Here is an 11,981-nt window from a genome sequence, read left to right as displayed (position 1 = left end):
AAATATACAAACAGCTCATGCAGCTCAATATCAAAGAAACAGACAACCCAATCAACAAATGGGTGGAAGACCTAAACAGACATTTCTCCAAAGAAGACATACAGATGGCCAAGGGGCACATGAAAACAAAGTATACTTCTAAGGACAGCACAACTCAAAATATGCTACGAAGATGCTGGTTGGCTCAGGAATATTAAATTGCACACATGATGAAAGCAGCGCTCTAGTAAGCCACTCACGCCTACAGAGGCCTGCCCCCGATCCCACAGATTAATACTCTTTAGTTTGAAAAACAAAACCAGAAACAGCGAACATCTCAAAACCTCCCTTTAAAGCCACTATTTGGGGTGACGGTGATCCTCCTCATCAGAGGAGTTTTACCCTATTAATCTAGCAATCCCATTGACAAAGCATCAACTAGGTATTCATCTCAATTATCCTAGTTATTGGCTCAGACTCCATGTCCAGCTTTTATATTACAAACTGGCATTAAACATCCTCTAAAAGTAAGTTCCACGTGATCTTTCTTTCCATGTCAATGTCGTTGTGCAAGAATTCACTTTGTGGGGCAGATGTTTCCATAAGCCCAGCTGAGTGATGGCATGAATGATTAAAGGAGGTAAAGACAGGAATACAGAAGAAGGTGTGTAAGGTGTACGTGGAGCTATGGCCTATCTGTGTGGTGGGGACAAAGAAAGCTTCTGTGGACTTAAGAAAAGAAATGTTTTAATTATCTGGAAGCATGCTCTACAGAAGAGATCCACAAACTATGGCCCAGGGGCTGAATCAGGCTCACTGCCAGTATTTGTAAATAAAGTTTTATTGGAACAGCCAGGCCCATTTGTTCACATACTGTTTTGGCTGCTTTCATGCTACAGTGGCAAAGCTCGGTAGTTATGAGAGACTGTATGGTCCACACAACCTAAAAGATTACCGTCTAGCCGAAAAGATTACTGCAAGCTTTAGAGAAAAAGCTTGCAGACCCATCTTCAATATGACAGAGGGTCACTACTATGAATACTTAGGCATTATTTTCCCCTGAGTTGTATCGTCAGAGGTATCATTATAATTGTATTTAAGGAATGTCCCTAAACGTTCTCCTACTCCTCCCAGAGTAGACATGGCAGGAGGGCTTCTTGGGGTTACAAGGAGGAGGTGAAACCCTGAGGTCCCGGGGTACAAAATGGATCAGACCATATAAGGGTGGTGTAGGATGACACACTTGGAGGCAGAATCCGGACACCATCAAGGAGGGAAGCCAAAGAAGCAGGGCTGAGAGGGAGAAGTACGTAAAGCCACAGGTGGAGGGAAAAACAATGAACATTAATCACAAGTCAGGATGTGGGGTGGGAAGCGGCTACAGCAAGCTGCCAGGACTAAGACCTTGAGGAAAAACATAAGGATGCTGGACACCTTCCTTCGGTGGCCTGGTGGAAGGGTGACTCCGTTGTCCCAATCTGGACTTTCCTAGCTTTAAAATTGAAGGTCCTGCCATCCGGGGACCTCCTCAGCCCCAAGGAATCTGGACAGTTGTCTGCCTTCATCTGGGGCTGGGCAGAAAGCTGGGAAATCAACCTGAAAAGAAAACCCTCAAGCATGGTAGCTGGGCCTTTCCAGCACTTAGTCCCTCTGTCCTTAGGGGGCTCGTATAAGAAGCAGGGAGCCGTTCCAGTGCTACAGGGGCCAGGGGAGCCCCCGGAGAAGAACAGGCCATCTGGTTCCAGCGATTTCACTGTGACAACGCGCACCACGTGAACAGGAAGAGAATAACCTCAGAACAACCCCTGAACAAGTGTGAGATCATCCGTCCTACTGGACAGTTGTTGGCCTGGCCTTTTCACCCCGAAGCCAGCCTGCATTTTTTCCAGAATAGCTGACTTGCATGATTTGATTACGGCCTGTCACTTTGAAATCTCTGCTTCAACTTTCCCAAGCTCTCCAGCCACCCCAAATCTTGCTCAGGTTTTAAGTTGAATTCCTTCTCCTTAAATAAGGAACGCTGATCCAACTTTCTAAGCCCCGTGAGCGTAGCTGTGTTTCCACTCATCCATCTGTCAGAAAGTCAGCCCATTAACAAATACTTCTAGAGCTGCTACTATGTGTCAGGCACTGTGCTGAGCTTGGGGTGAAGGATTGAATCACAAAGGTAGGGTCTCTGACCTCATAGAGAGGAAGGGGAAACCCAGAAACAGATAAACAGGATAATTTCAGACTCTGATATGCTTGGGGAGAAACACATGCTGTAGCGTAACTGTGGGGTGGTGTGAAGATTCTGCCCTAGGTAGGTGGCCAGAGATAACCTTTCTGAGAAGGTGACCTGTCAGCTGAATGCCGCAAGCTGAGAAGGACTGCCGTGTCCCGTGAACTATAAGATCTAAGTTCAAAGACAGAGGTCAGGAGGAACTTGGCGTGTCCCCAGAAGCAGAAAGGACACTGGTGCGGCATAGTGGGCGAGTGGGGGATGGTTAGAGACAGACAGGGACCAGCTGGCATGTGGTTTTGTAGGACTCATGAGGACGTATGGACTTTTTCCAAGGACAGGCCAAAACTAGGGGGAGGATTTAAGCAACGGAATGTCCATGATCTGATTTAGGTTTTCAAAAGGATTTGCCTAGCCGTGCCGTGGTGGATGGATTGGAGGGAGGTAAGAGTGAAAATGAGGAGATCAGCTAAGAGATGGTGTTGGCTGGGATAAAATGGTACCATTGATGCTCAAGGGGAGAGAATGGCTTTGAGATGTATTTTGGAATATAGCAACTCTGCCCCCCAGAAATGGTCACCTGACATCATCCCACTTGGTTGTTCAGGCGTTAATGTTTCATTTCCACCCACTTGAGGGAAACTCCAGTGAGCAGGGACCTCATCTTCTTTCATCACCATGGCATCTCCAGCACCCAACACATGCCTCCCACAGAGAAGGCACGCATGGCATTCGGTCCGCTGTGCGTCAGGTGTCGTGAATGAAAAGCCACAACAGAGCAGGATGGGTCTCGAAACAACAGAGGGAGAAGACGTCGCTCCGCAAAAGGCATCTTTGCTTCTGGCGTCTGTGCATTTGGGTAGATAAGCAGAGCAGCCCAGCGTCTTTCCCAGCTCCTCCTAGAGTGCTTCCATTGGGGAAGAGCCTGCACTGCCGGAAAGGATGTTTTTCTCAGATGCCCTTGCAGCCAGGGTTCTGCAGGCTTCTGCGCTCTCACAGACGTGGATTTGGTCCTGATGTAGGTGGGGAGGAGCAACGGTGCAGGAAGCATCTGTTTTGCAGGTGTGATGAGCAGGCCAATATGGCGAGAGTCGCGGCCAGCATCCTGGGCTGTGACCAGAGCAGTCACACAGGGCCCACGTCTAGAGGGGCCCACACTTGGTTTAATGCTTTTTGTTGCTGTCTCGATTCTTTATTATTTTTTTTTTTTTGCGGTCCGTGGGCCTCTCACTGTTGTGGCCTCTCCTGTTGCGGAGCACAGGCTCCGGACGTGCAGGCTCAGCGGCCACTGGCTCACGGGCCCAGCCGCTCCGCGGCATGTGGGATCTTCCCGGACCGGGGCACGAACCCATGTCCCCTGCATCGGCAGGCGGACTCTCAACCACTGCGCCACCAGGGAAGCCCTCCAACAATTTTTTGAGCAAAATTTCCTTTTTGTTTAAAATAGAGCGGATTCCATTATCTTCAACCAGACGAATCCCTCATTAAGGACACACCTGGAGGAAAAGCCTGGCTTCTGAAAGAGCTTTCTCAGTGTTTTATCATCAGACTTTGTACTGGAGAGATGTTAGAATTTAGCGGTCATACTGAGATTCCCTGTTCTGGACGTGGTGTTTCTGAGGCAGAGAACCTGAGCTGCTGTTTGGCAGGGATGGACCAGGGCACATTAGTTACACCCTTTCATTGTGAAGATGCATTCTTTTCCTGACTGGTAGACTGTTGACTCCCACTGGTGGACCTAGAAGTATACCTGTCTACAGTCTCACTGGGATGCCATTGTGACAGGTAGAATGTGAACAGGCTGTCCGTCCAGGTGTCTCGGTGACCTGTGGCTGCCACAACAAGATAACACAAACCCGGTGCCTTAATACAAGAGGACTTTATTCTCTCACAGTTCTGGAGTCCACAAGTCCCAGATCCAGGTGAGGCTGAATCAGTTCCTTCCGGGGGCTCTGAGGGAGGATCTGTTCTATGCCTCGCTGCTAGCTGCTGGTGCTTGCTGGCAAGCCTTGGCATTCCTTGGCATTCTTTATTCTAACCTGTGCCTCCTGGGTCTGCACATGGCTTTCTCCTCTCTAATCTTTGTGTTCTCATGTCTTCTTATAATTATACTAGTCATTGGATTCAGGTCCAACCCTAATCCACTATGACCTCATTGTCACTTAATAACCTCGGCAAAGACCCTATTTCCAAGCAAGGTCACATTCTGAGGATCTGGGAGATGTATTTTGTGGGGACACTATTCAACCCACTCCACCAAGGTACAGATTGCAGCCTATGGAACAAAATAAGGCTATCTGGCCTACAGAGAAGTCAAATATCTTGGCCTCATGGCTATTGGTTCCCGGCCAGCTGAACCAAACAGCTACAGACACATGAGGTTAGAAGGACTTACAGGTAAGCATACTGGTGTGGAAGGAAGAGAAAGACACTGCAGTTTGTTTTACCTTCAGACACAACCTAACACTCATCGTATGCGTATAGGTACCTACCACTCTGTATACATAGTAATGCCTGGCTTTCTTCCAATGCATTTGTGGTCAGAAAATCTTAAAGTTACAGGGAAATGCCCATAATTGACCCCAAATAAACCCTCAAAACTACCAACCCCCTCATCTAAATTTTTTCTGCCGTGAATGCACCCCTCTGATTTTGTTCTGCCCAGGGGAAATTTCCACAGGACCATCAGCAAAGGACAAGTGTTTGTGCAGAGCACAAAAATGTCAGACACAGTCATTGAAACTAACACCACTTCACTCATGTACAGTGTGATGACTTTTTGCATTTCCAAAAAAAAAAACAATTTAAGCTATTTTAGATGCTTTTTTTTCTAGTTCAATGGGATCTAATTCTTTAAAGTTGAAGAAGCAACTATTTTCCCCCAAAATGAATACCTAAAATGACACTACAAAATATAGCCTTAGGATGGAGATTTTTTTTTTTTAATGGGCATAGAAGAGATGATTGCATTACTGAACTAGACAAAAAGCCATTCCATCAGCACTCCTTTACTGGTTTTCACTGTACAAATCTTTCCATGAGAGAATTACATTTATCAGGCAGCACTGAACCTATTCATTCCCTCCTATTCCACTAATTAAACTATAATACCATCACTTGGGTTACCCATAACCAACCTTTGGAAGATTAATATAGGATGTTATTCTTTTGCTCATATTCGGCCTCTGCATGGTAATGAGACAGCAATAAAGTTTATGCTCCCATAACACGTAAGAATTGTATTTTGCACCAAACAGCTAACATCAAAAATAACTACTGGTAAAACAAACCGCATAGCACAATCATTCTTGGCATACATTAATGTGTCACTAAAAATGTCAATACAATGCCCATCGTAGCTATTAAAAGTCTGAATAGTTAAGCTAATAGAATGCATAAAGAAAAAAGTATTAAAAGTATGTCATGTCTGAAAAACATAATTTGAAAATAGGTTTTGGTGAATGGCTGTCAAATTCCCTGACCTTTAATGTGCACTTTGAGGAAACTAAAACCTGCATTGTTCTAACCGAACTATTTGTCCCCTGATAATTTAAAATTCAAATTTACAATGCAGAGACATTACCGGCATCATGGGCACTTAAAACCTGTGCCATTTGGGAACGTTTAACATTTATTAATGAATTATTTCCCGTAACACTTTGCAACAAAGGTTTGTAATGTATTTGCTTTAGGTGGAGCCACAGGAAGACAGGAAAAAAGCTATTGGTCAGGACTTTGCATACATATGCCCCAATCTACATGTATTTCTCTTCTCCAGACGCATAATTACATACTTTCATTTCACTGTTAAAGGGATGCCAACCTGAAATTTGTACGTTTTTATTGCCCAATCATGGCAATCACTAATAGTGAACACAAACTCTTTTGGAAAATGAATCTTCATGTTTTTATGCTTTTGTTTTCCTTTTGCTCCCTGAGGCCAATGAATAAAATCACAGATCGTCCTACTTTACATACGGAGAAAGGAGAGCTCGGAACATCTGTGCTGATACTTCACTTTTTCACGATGGATACAAATATACAACTAGTCCATCTTCATATGAAGACAGAGATTAACTGATTTACCAATATTGAGAAGGAAAATTATGAACTACAATCCTCTTGTACAAACTCAAGTCTGTAAGACTGTCCCAAAGTCCGGTTTTCAACCACAGTTATACCAGAGCCATTATGCACTTGACGGGTATGTAAAAAAATGATGAATGAAAAAAAAAATATGAATTGTCAGCTACAATCAAATTGAATTTTTATTTCAATAACCCCCAATTCCAAAGTGTTCTCAAACCAAATCCCCTATTGCTCTAAACCCTCTATCATAGCTTCATCTTCCATCATTTTCTTTTTATTCTTTTTCTTTTTATTCTGTTTCTTTTTATATTTATTTCTGGATCCAGCATTCCATTCATCCTTTAACTGTTAAGCGTTCTTTCTCTCCTTTTCAACATTCTTCATTTCCCCCTGAATGTCCATCTGGATTTCTGTTCATTTCAGATCCCCTTTAGCTTACTTTCCACTCCATCACCCAATTTCCACCTAGTCTCCTTTTGGCTGGTTTTCTCGGGCACACAGAGAATTATCGACAGAAAGTGGGAAGCATCCAGAGACCATAAAGCTGTGGATCAATGTAAATACTGCCCAGTAATATACCAGTGAACTCTACAGTGTTACAAAAGAAAAAAAAAAAGACCACAATTCAACTGAAAAGTTAATGAACTCAACTAGCTACATAAAGCAAGGTAATTATCACAATGAAAAATTAAAAAGGCCACTGGGAAGGTAGACAAAAGAGTTACTATGTTTCTTTCCATTTGTGACATTAAATAAATTAAACATCCATGGTGGCATTTTTTTTTTTTTAATTCATAGTGTTGATCCCATTTCTCTGATCTTTAAGGAAAAGAGTGATGAATAAAGTAAAATGCAAGCTACAGCCAGTTTGGGGAGCTCTTTGCTTTTTCAACCCCACCCCCCCCCCGCCCCCATCATCATTATTCGATGTTACCAAGATTTCTATCTACTTTTTAATCCAGGGGACATATTTAGATCTTGGCAAGTCTGAGTTGACTTATCCAGGAAAATTCAGTGACATGGCAATAACTGCTTTTTAAAAAATATTTATTTATTTATTTTATTTATTTACTTCTGGCTGTGTTGGGTCTTTGTTGCTGTGCATGGGCTTTCTCTAGTTGCGGCAAGCGGGGGCTACTCTCCGTTGTGTGCGCGGGCTTCTCACTGCGGTGGCTTCTCTTGTTGCAGAGCACGGGCTCTAGGCGCACAGGCTTCAGCAGTTGTGGCTCATGGGCTCAGTAGTTGTGACTCACGGGCTCTAGAGCTCAGGCTTCAGTAGTTGTGGCACGTGGGCTTCAGTAGTTGTGGCTCGCAGGCTCTAGAGCGCAGGCTCAGTAGTTGTGGCGCACACACTTAGTTGCTCCGCAGCATGTGGGATCTTCCTGGAACAGGGCTCGAACCCGTGTCCCCTGAATTGGCAGGCGAATTCTTAACCACTGCGCCACCAGGGAAGCCCACAATAACTGCTTTTTTGGAAGTTCAGGTATATTATGTCTATTGCATTCTCCTTATCCATTAATTTTATCATTCCATGAAAAAGCAATCGAGTGAGTAAAAAACATGATTTCTAACTCCAGGTTTTTCTAACCTTTAGTTGGCTTAAAGGTTTCTTTTCTCTTAATATTTGTTCAACTGTTTCACAACAGATTTAAGCTAGGCTTTCAGGGTAGTAAATTCTAAGATGTATTTTGCTAACATCTTTTAAAACTTAAAGTGCCACGTTTTTTCGACTCCCTCTAGCTCTTATTTACTATCCAGCCTACGATGTCTTTTTAAGCTCAAGAGCCCTTCAGTCATTGAATTCTAGTTAATAACATGATTATCAGGTGGCTTTATCTGATTTTTGCCACCTAAATAATTTTGGCTCTGAGGTAATCCTAGCATTTCTGTCCCTGCCTCAATCAAGGTTAGTATTTTTATGAAGATGTGTGGTTTCCTTCTGTTATAAACGATCCCTATGGTTACACAGTTGCTCACAACTAGTGGATAAAGTAAAATAGCCTGCCTTAGGGTAAGAGGTCAAATGTGACATCTGGAGGCTTCCAGAACCTTCCTGGCTGCTAATTCCCACAGCACCTTTCTCTACCCCCTCTTCCCTGCCTTGACACAGGATTCTTGCTGGGTGCTCTGAACCCTCTCCTAGGTTCACCCCCAGATCTGCTTTTGTGCGAGCAACTCCACTGAGTCACCAACCATGTCGTAGAGTAATGTGATCAAACCACGAATTTTTCATTTATTTTTTTCTCTTCCACTTTATCAGTTCCACAACTAACAGGAAGTAACTTATCAATGATATCACAGCCAGCACCTTGCCAGAACTATTCTTCCCCTTCGCAACACTAAGCAATATTCTTCATCCCTTCTGTGAGGGCAAGGGCCTTTTATCAGGAAAAAAATTCTGATTGCTAGGAGATTTGGTGTACCAAGACATTCCAAGATATACTATATATATTTATATGGGTTATGAAATAGCTGATGGGGACTTTGCAAGAGGATTTGGTTCTATCCTGTGCATTTAGGCAGAAAAATATGTGAACCGATCAGAGCAGATTGAGATGTATTCTGTTGTTCATCTGGCATAGACTCTTGATAACAGAAAGGCGAGACAAGCTGAGATATTCAATGAGAACCTTTTTCCTGGCTTATTATTCAGCTGAAGGTAAGTGAGTTTCCCCACCCCCATGACTGAAGCGTAAACACACAGGGGTTTTATTCTGTCATATAAAGAGCCACAACTACTAAGCCCATGTGCCACGACTACTGAAGCCCACGTGTCTAGAGCCTGTGCTCGCAACAAGGGAAGCCACCGCAACAAGAAGCCCATGCACCGCAACGAAGAGTAGCCCCCGCTCGCCGCAACTAGAGAAAGCCTGTGCATAGCCACGAAAACCCAACACAGTCAAAAATAAATAAATAAATAAATTTTTTAAAAAAGAAAATGTATATGCATCCCTATGTTCATTGCAGCATTATTCGCAATAACCAAAATATGGAAGCTCATTGATAGATGAATGGATAAAGAAGATGTGATATATATATAATTATATGTATAAAATTATATATATATATAAATAAAATGGAACATTACTCAGCCATAAAAAGAATGAGCTCTTGCCTTACAGCAACATGGATGGACCTGGGGGGTATTATGCTAAGTGAAATAAGTCAGACAGAAAAAGACAAACATCGTAAGATTTCACTTATATGTTGAATCTAAAAAACAAATGCACAAACAAAACTAAACAGAAACAGAATCGTAGATACAGAGAACAAACGGCTGGTTGCCAGAGGAGAGGGTTGGGGGGTGGTGAGTGAAATAGATGAGGGAAATTAAGAGGTACAACCTTCCAGTCACAAAATAAATGAGTCATGGCGATCAAATGCACAGCGCGGTGAATACAGTCAATAATATCTTTGTACGGTAACAGATGGTAACTAGACTTATCGTGGTGAACCTTTTGAAATGTATAGAAATATCGAATCACTATGTTGTGCACCAGGAGCTAACATAGTGTTGTAGGCCAATTACACTTCAAAAAACACACTCAGAAACAGAGATCAGATTTGTGGTTACCAGAGGCGGGGGGAGGGGGAACTGGAGGAAGGTGGTCAAAAGGTACAAACTTCCAGTTATAAGATAAACAAGTGTTAGGGCTGTAATGTATAATATGATGAATATAATGAACACCGCTGTGTGTGATAAATGAAAGTCGTTAAGAGAGGAAATCCTAAGAGTTCTCATCACAAGGGAAAAGTGGGTTTTCTTTTTCTTTTCTTTTGTATTTTGATGTGAGATGCTGGGTGTTCACTCAATGTACTGTGATCATCATCTCATGAGGTACATAGATCAAATCCTTATGTTGTACGCCTTCAACTTACACAGTGCTGTATGTCAGTTATATCTCCAATAAAACTGGAAGGGAAAAAAGCACAATACGACTGATTTCCAAGTGAAAAATACTAGGCTAAATGCTATGCAACTGTCATTTTTGTAGGCAAAATGACCTAACGGTGGCAATTTCATACGGCTCGATCTAATATTTACATCGGGATATCTGGATCACTGAATTGTTTCAGAAAATCTTAATGACTCTAGCCCTTCAATTTAACTGAAAATCAGCTCCCAGGCATAGGAATAATATTATGTAACCAAAACATGAATCCATGAAAACTCTGCAAACGTTTTCAAATCACATTCAAATCCTGGATTTAAGCATCCTCCAGTCTAGCCATCTCCATAAGAATGGATGCCCTGGGCGGTTGCCATTAACTATGACTTAACTACTTAAAACTAGTTTTAATGAAAAGAAATCTTTTTTTACAGCATTTAAACTTGTTAGGGGATTTCATGAATAATCTATAAACATATTACAAAGCTCCATTAACACCCATTTGAGAAAAAAAACATGGAACTCGTGCCAATCCCGTGTGCCCTCTGCTAGCATCTCCTCCTGCGATGTCCCATCAGCTGGGTTCTTGCAGGAGTGTCTGCTATTAACACAGGTTGCCGCTTTCTCCAAGCTGTGACTATATTTTGACCTTGACTGTTATTGTGATTTGAGTGAGCAAATTGCAGTTTGTTGTTTTAGTTCTTTTGGACAATAGTAACACGTGGAACTTTTTTTTTTTTTTTTAAGAAAAAGAAAAAAATCATAAAACCTTAAAAAATGCTTGTTAGCAGAGCTAAAATTCCCAGCAAAATGGCCAGGAAGTTCCTATTACTGAATACCCGCTCTAGGTCCCCTGGATATATTCTTTGCATGTGTTTTCTTAGAGCAGTTAATAACAGGCTTGCATAGCTAAGTTTTTTTTTTCCTAGCCCATCTTACAAGAAACATGTCAACAAACAATTTCCCTAAAACTGATACTAAAAGGAAGAAAATGGAGAAGCAAACTATCTGGGATAATTTAGATTATTTATAATACAAATTGCACTCTACCAGAAATATATCCTCTAATGTAAAAACTGATATCCTTTTAGAATTGTTTGGAAAGAGAAGAGTTAATAATATTTCTTGCCTTTAAGGCAACTCTTTAAACTGGGCCAGGACACAAACTAAATGACAGTCTTGCTAAAAGCAATATTCACTTTATGTATTAAGTGCTAGCCTTATATAAGAGTGAAAATGCATCCTAGTTACGGTAAAAGCTGAGGATAGGTAGATAGACTCGAGAAAGTGTATGTTATAATCTGGCAACTTTTAGTTATGTTTATTTTGTTGTCATTCTTTTTTTGATAATTTTGGGGCCCAAAGCATGGAATATACAGTATTTGGGGGAGGATAAATCTCTCCAGATTACTACTGCTGCTCCCCTGACTCAGTACCAGGAGTTACAGAGAGTTCTCTCTGGGGACCTTTAGAACATACACCCACAAGGCTGCCATCTGCAGAGACACCTTTTATTCTCAGACCCTGAAACAGACGTGCACCCTGGTGTCCTTAGAAGTTACTGGCCAAGTAGAGTAACAACTTGGGCTCATTACCAACATAACTCTCCTAACAGCAGTCTCATACCCTTGTTTCCTGGTGGAGTGATGAAAAAACCCTCAAAGATCTGAAGACCACTGCAATAAGACCCACAGATCTTGCAGGGTGATTGCTAGAGTGAGGACCAGAGAGAAAAGGAGGCCAAGTAAAGAAATGGATTGTCCTAATGATGCAATAGCTACCATCACCCTTCTACCAGGTAG

The 11,981-nt window shown here is 42.3% G+C and overlaps 1 long non-coding RNA gene across 1 annotated transcript; it reads left to right on the top strand.

Moving 5' to 3' along the window:
• Nucleotides 1–2,246: 2,246 nt before the first annotated feature.
• On the top strand, nt 2,247–6,837 carry LOC141277895 (uncharacterized). Its single transcript, XR_012329768.1, has 3 exons — nt 2,247–2,285; nt 3,990–4,122; nt 6,140–6,837. It is a non-coding gene; the product is annotated as an uncharacterized lncRNA (long non-coding RNA).
• The last annotated feature ends 5,144 nt before the right edge of the window (nt 6,838–11,981 follow it).

This window comes from Tursiops truncatus, chromosome 2 (assembly GCF_011762595.2).
Source record: "Tursiops truncatus isolate mTurTru1 chromosome 2, mTurTru1.mat.Y, whole genome shotgun sequence".
In the NCBI taxonomy this organism is placed as follows: Eukaryota; Metazoa; Chordata; class Mammalia; order Artiodactyla; family Delphinidae; genus Tursiops; species Tursiops truncatus.
This window is presented reverse-complemented; position numbering and strand designations above follow the sequence as displayed.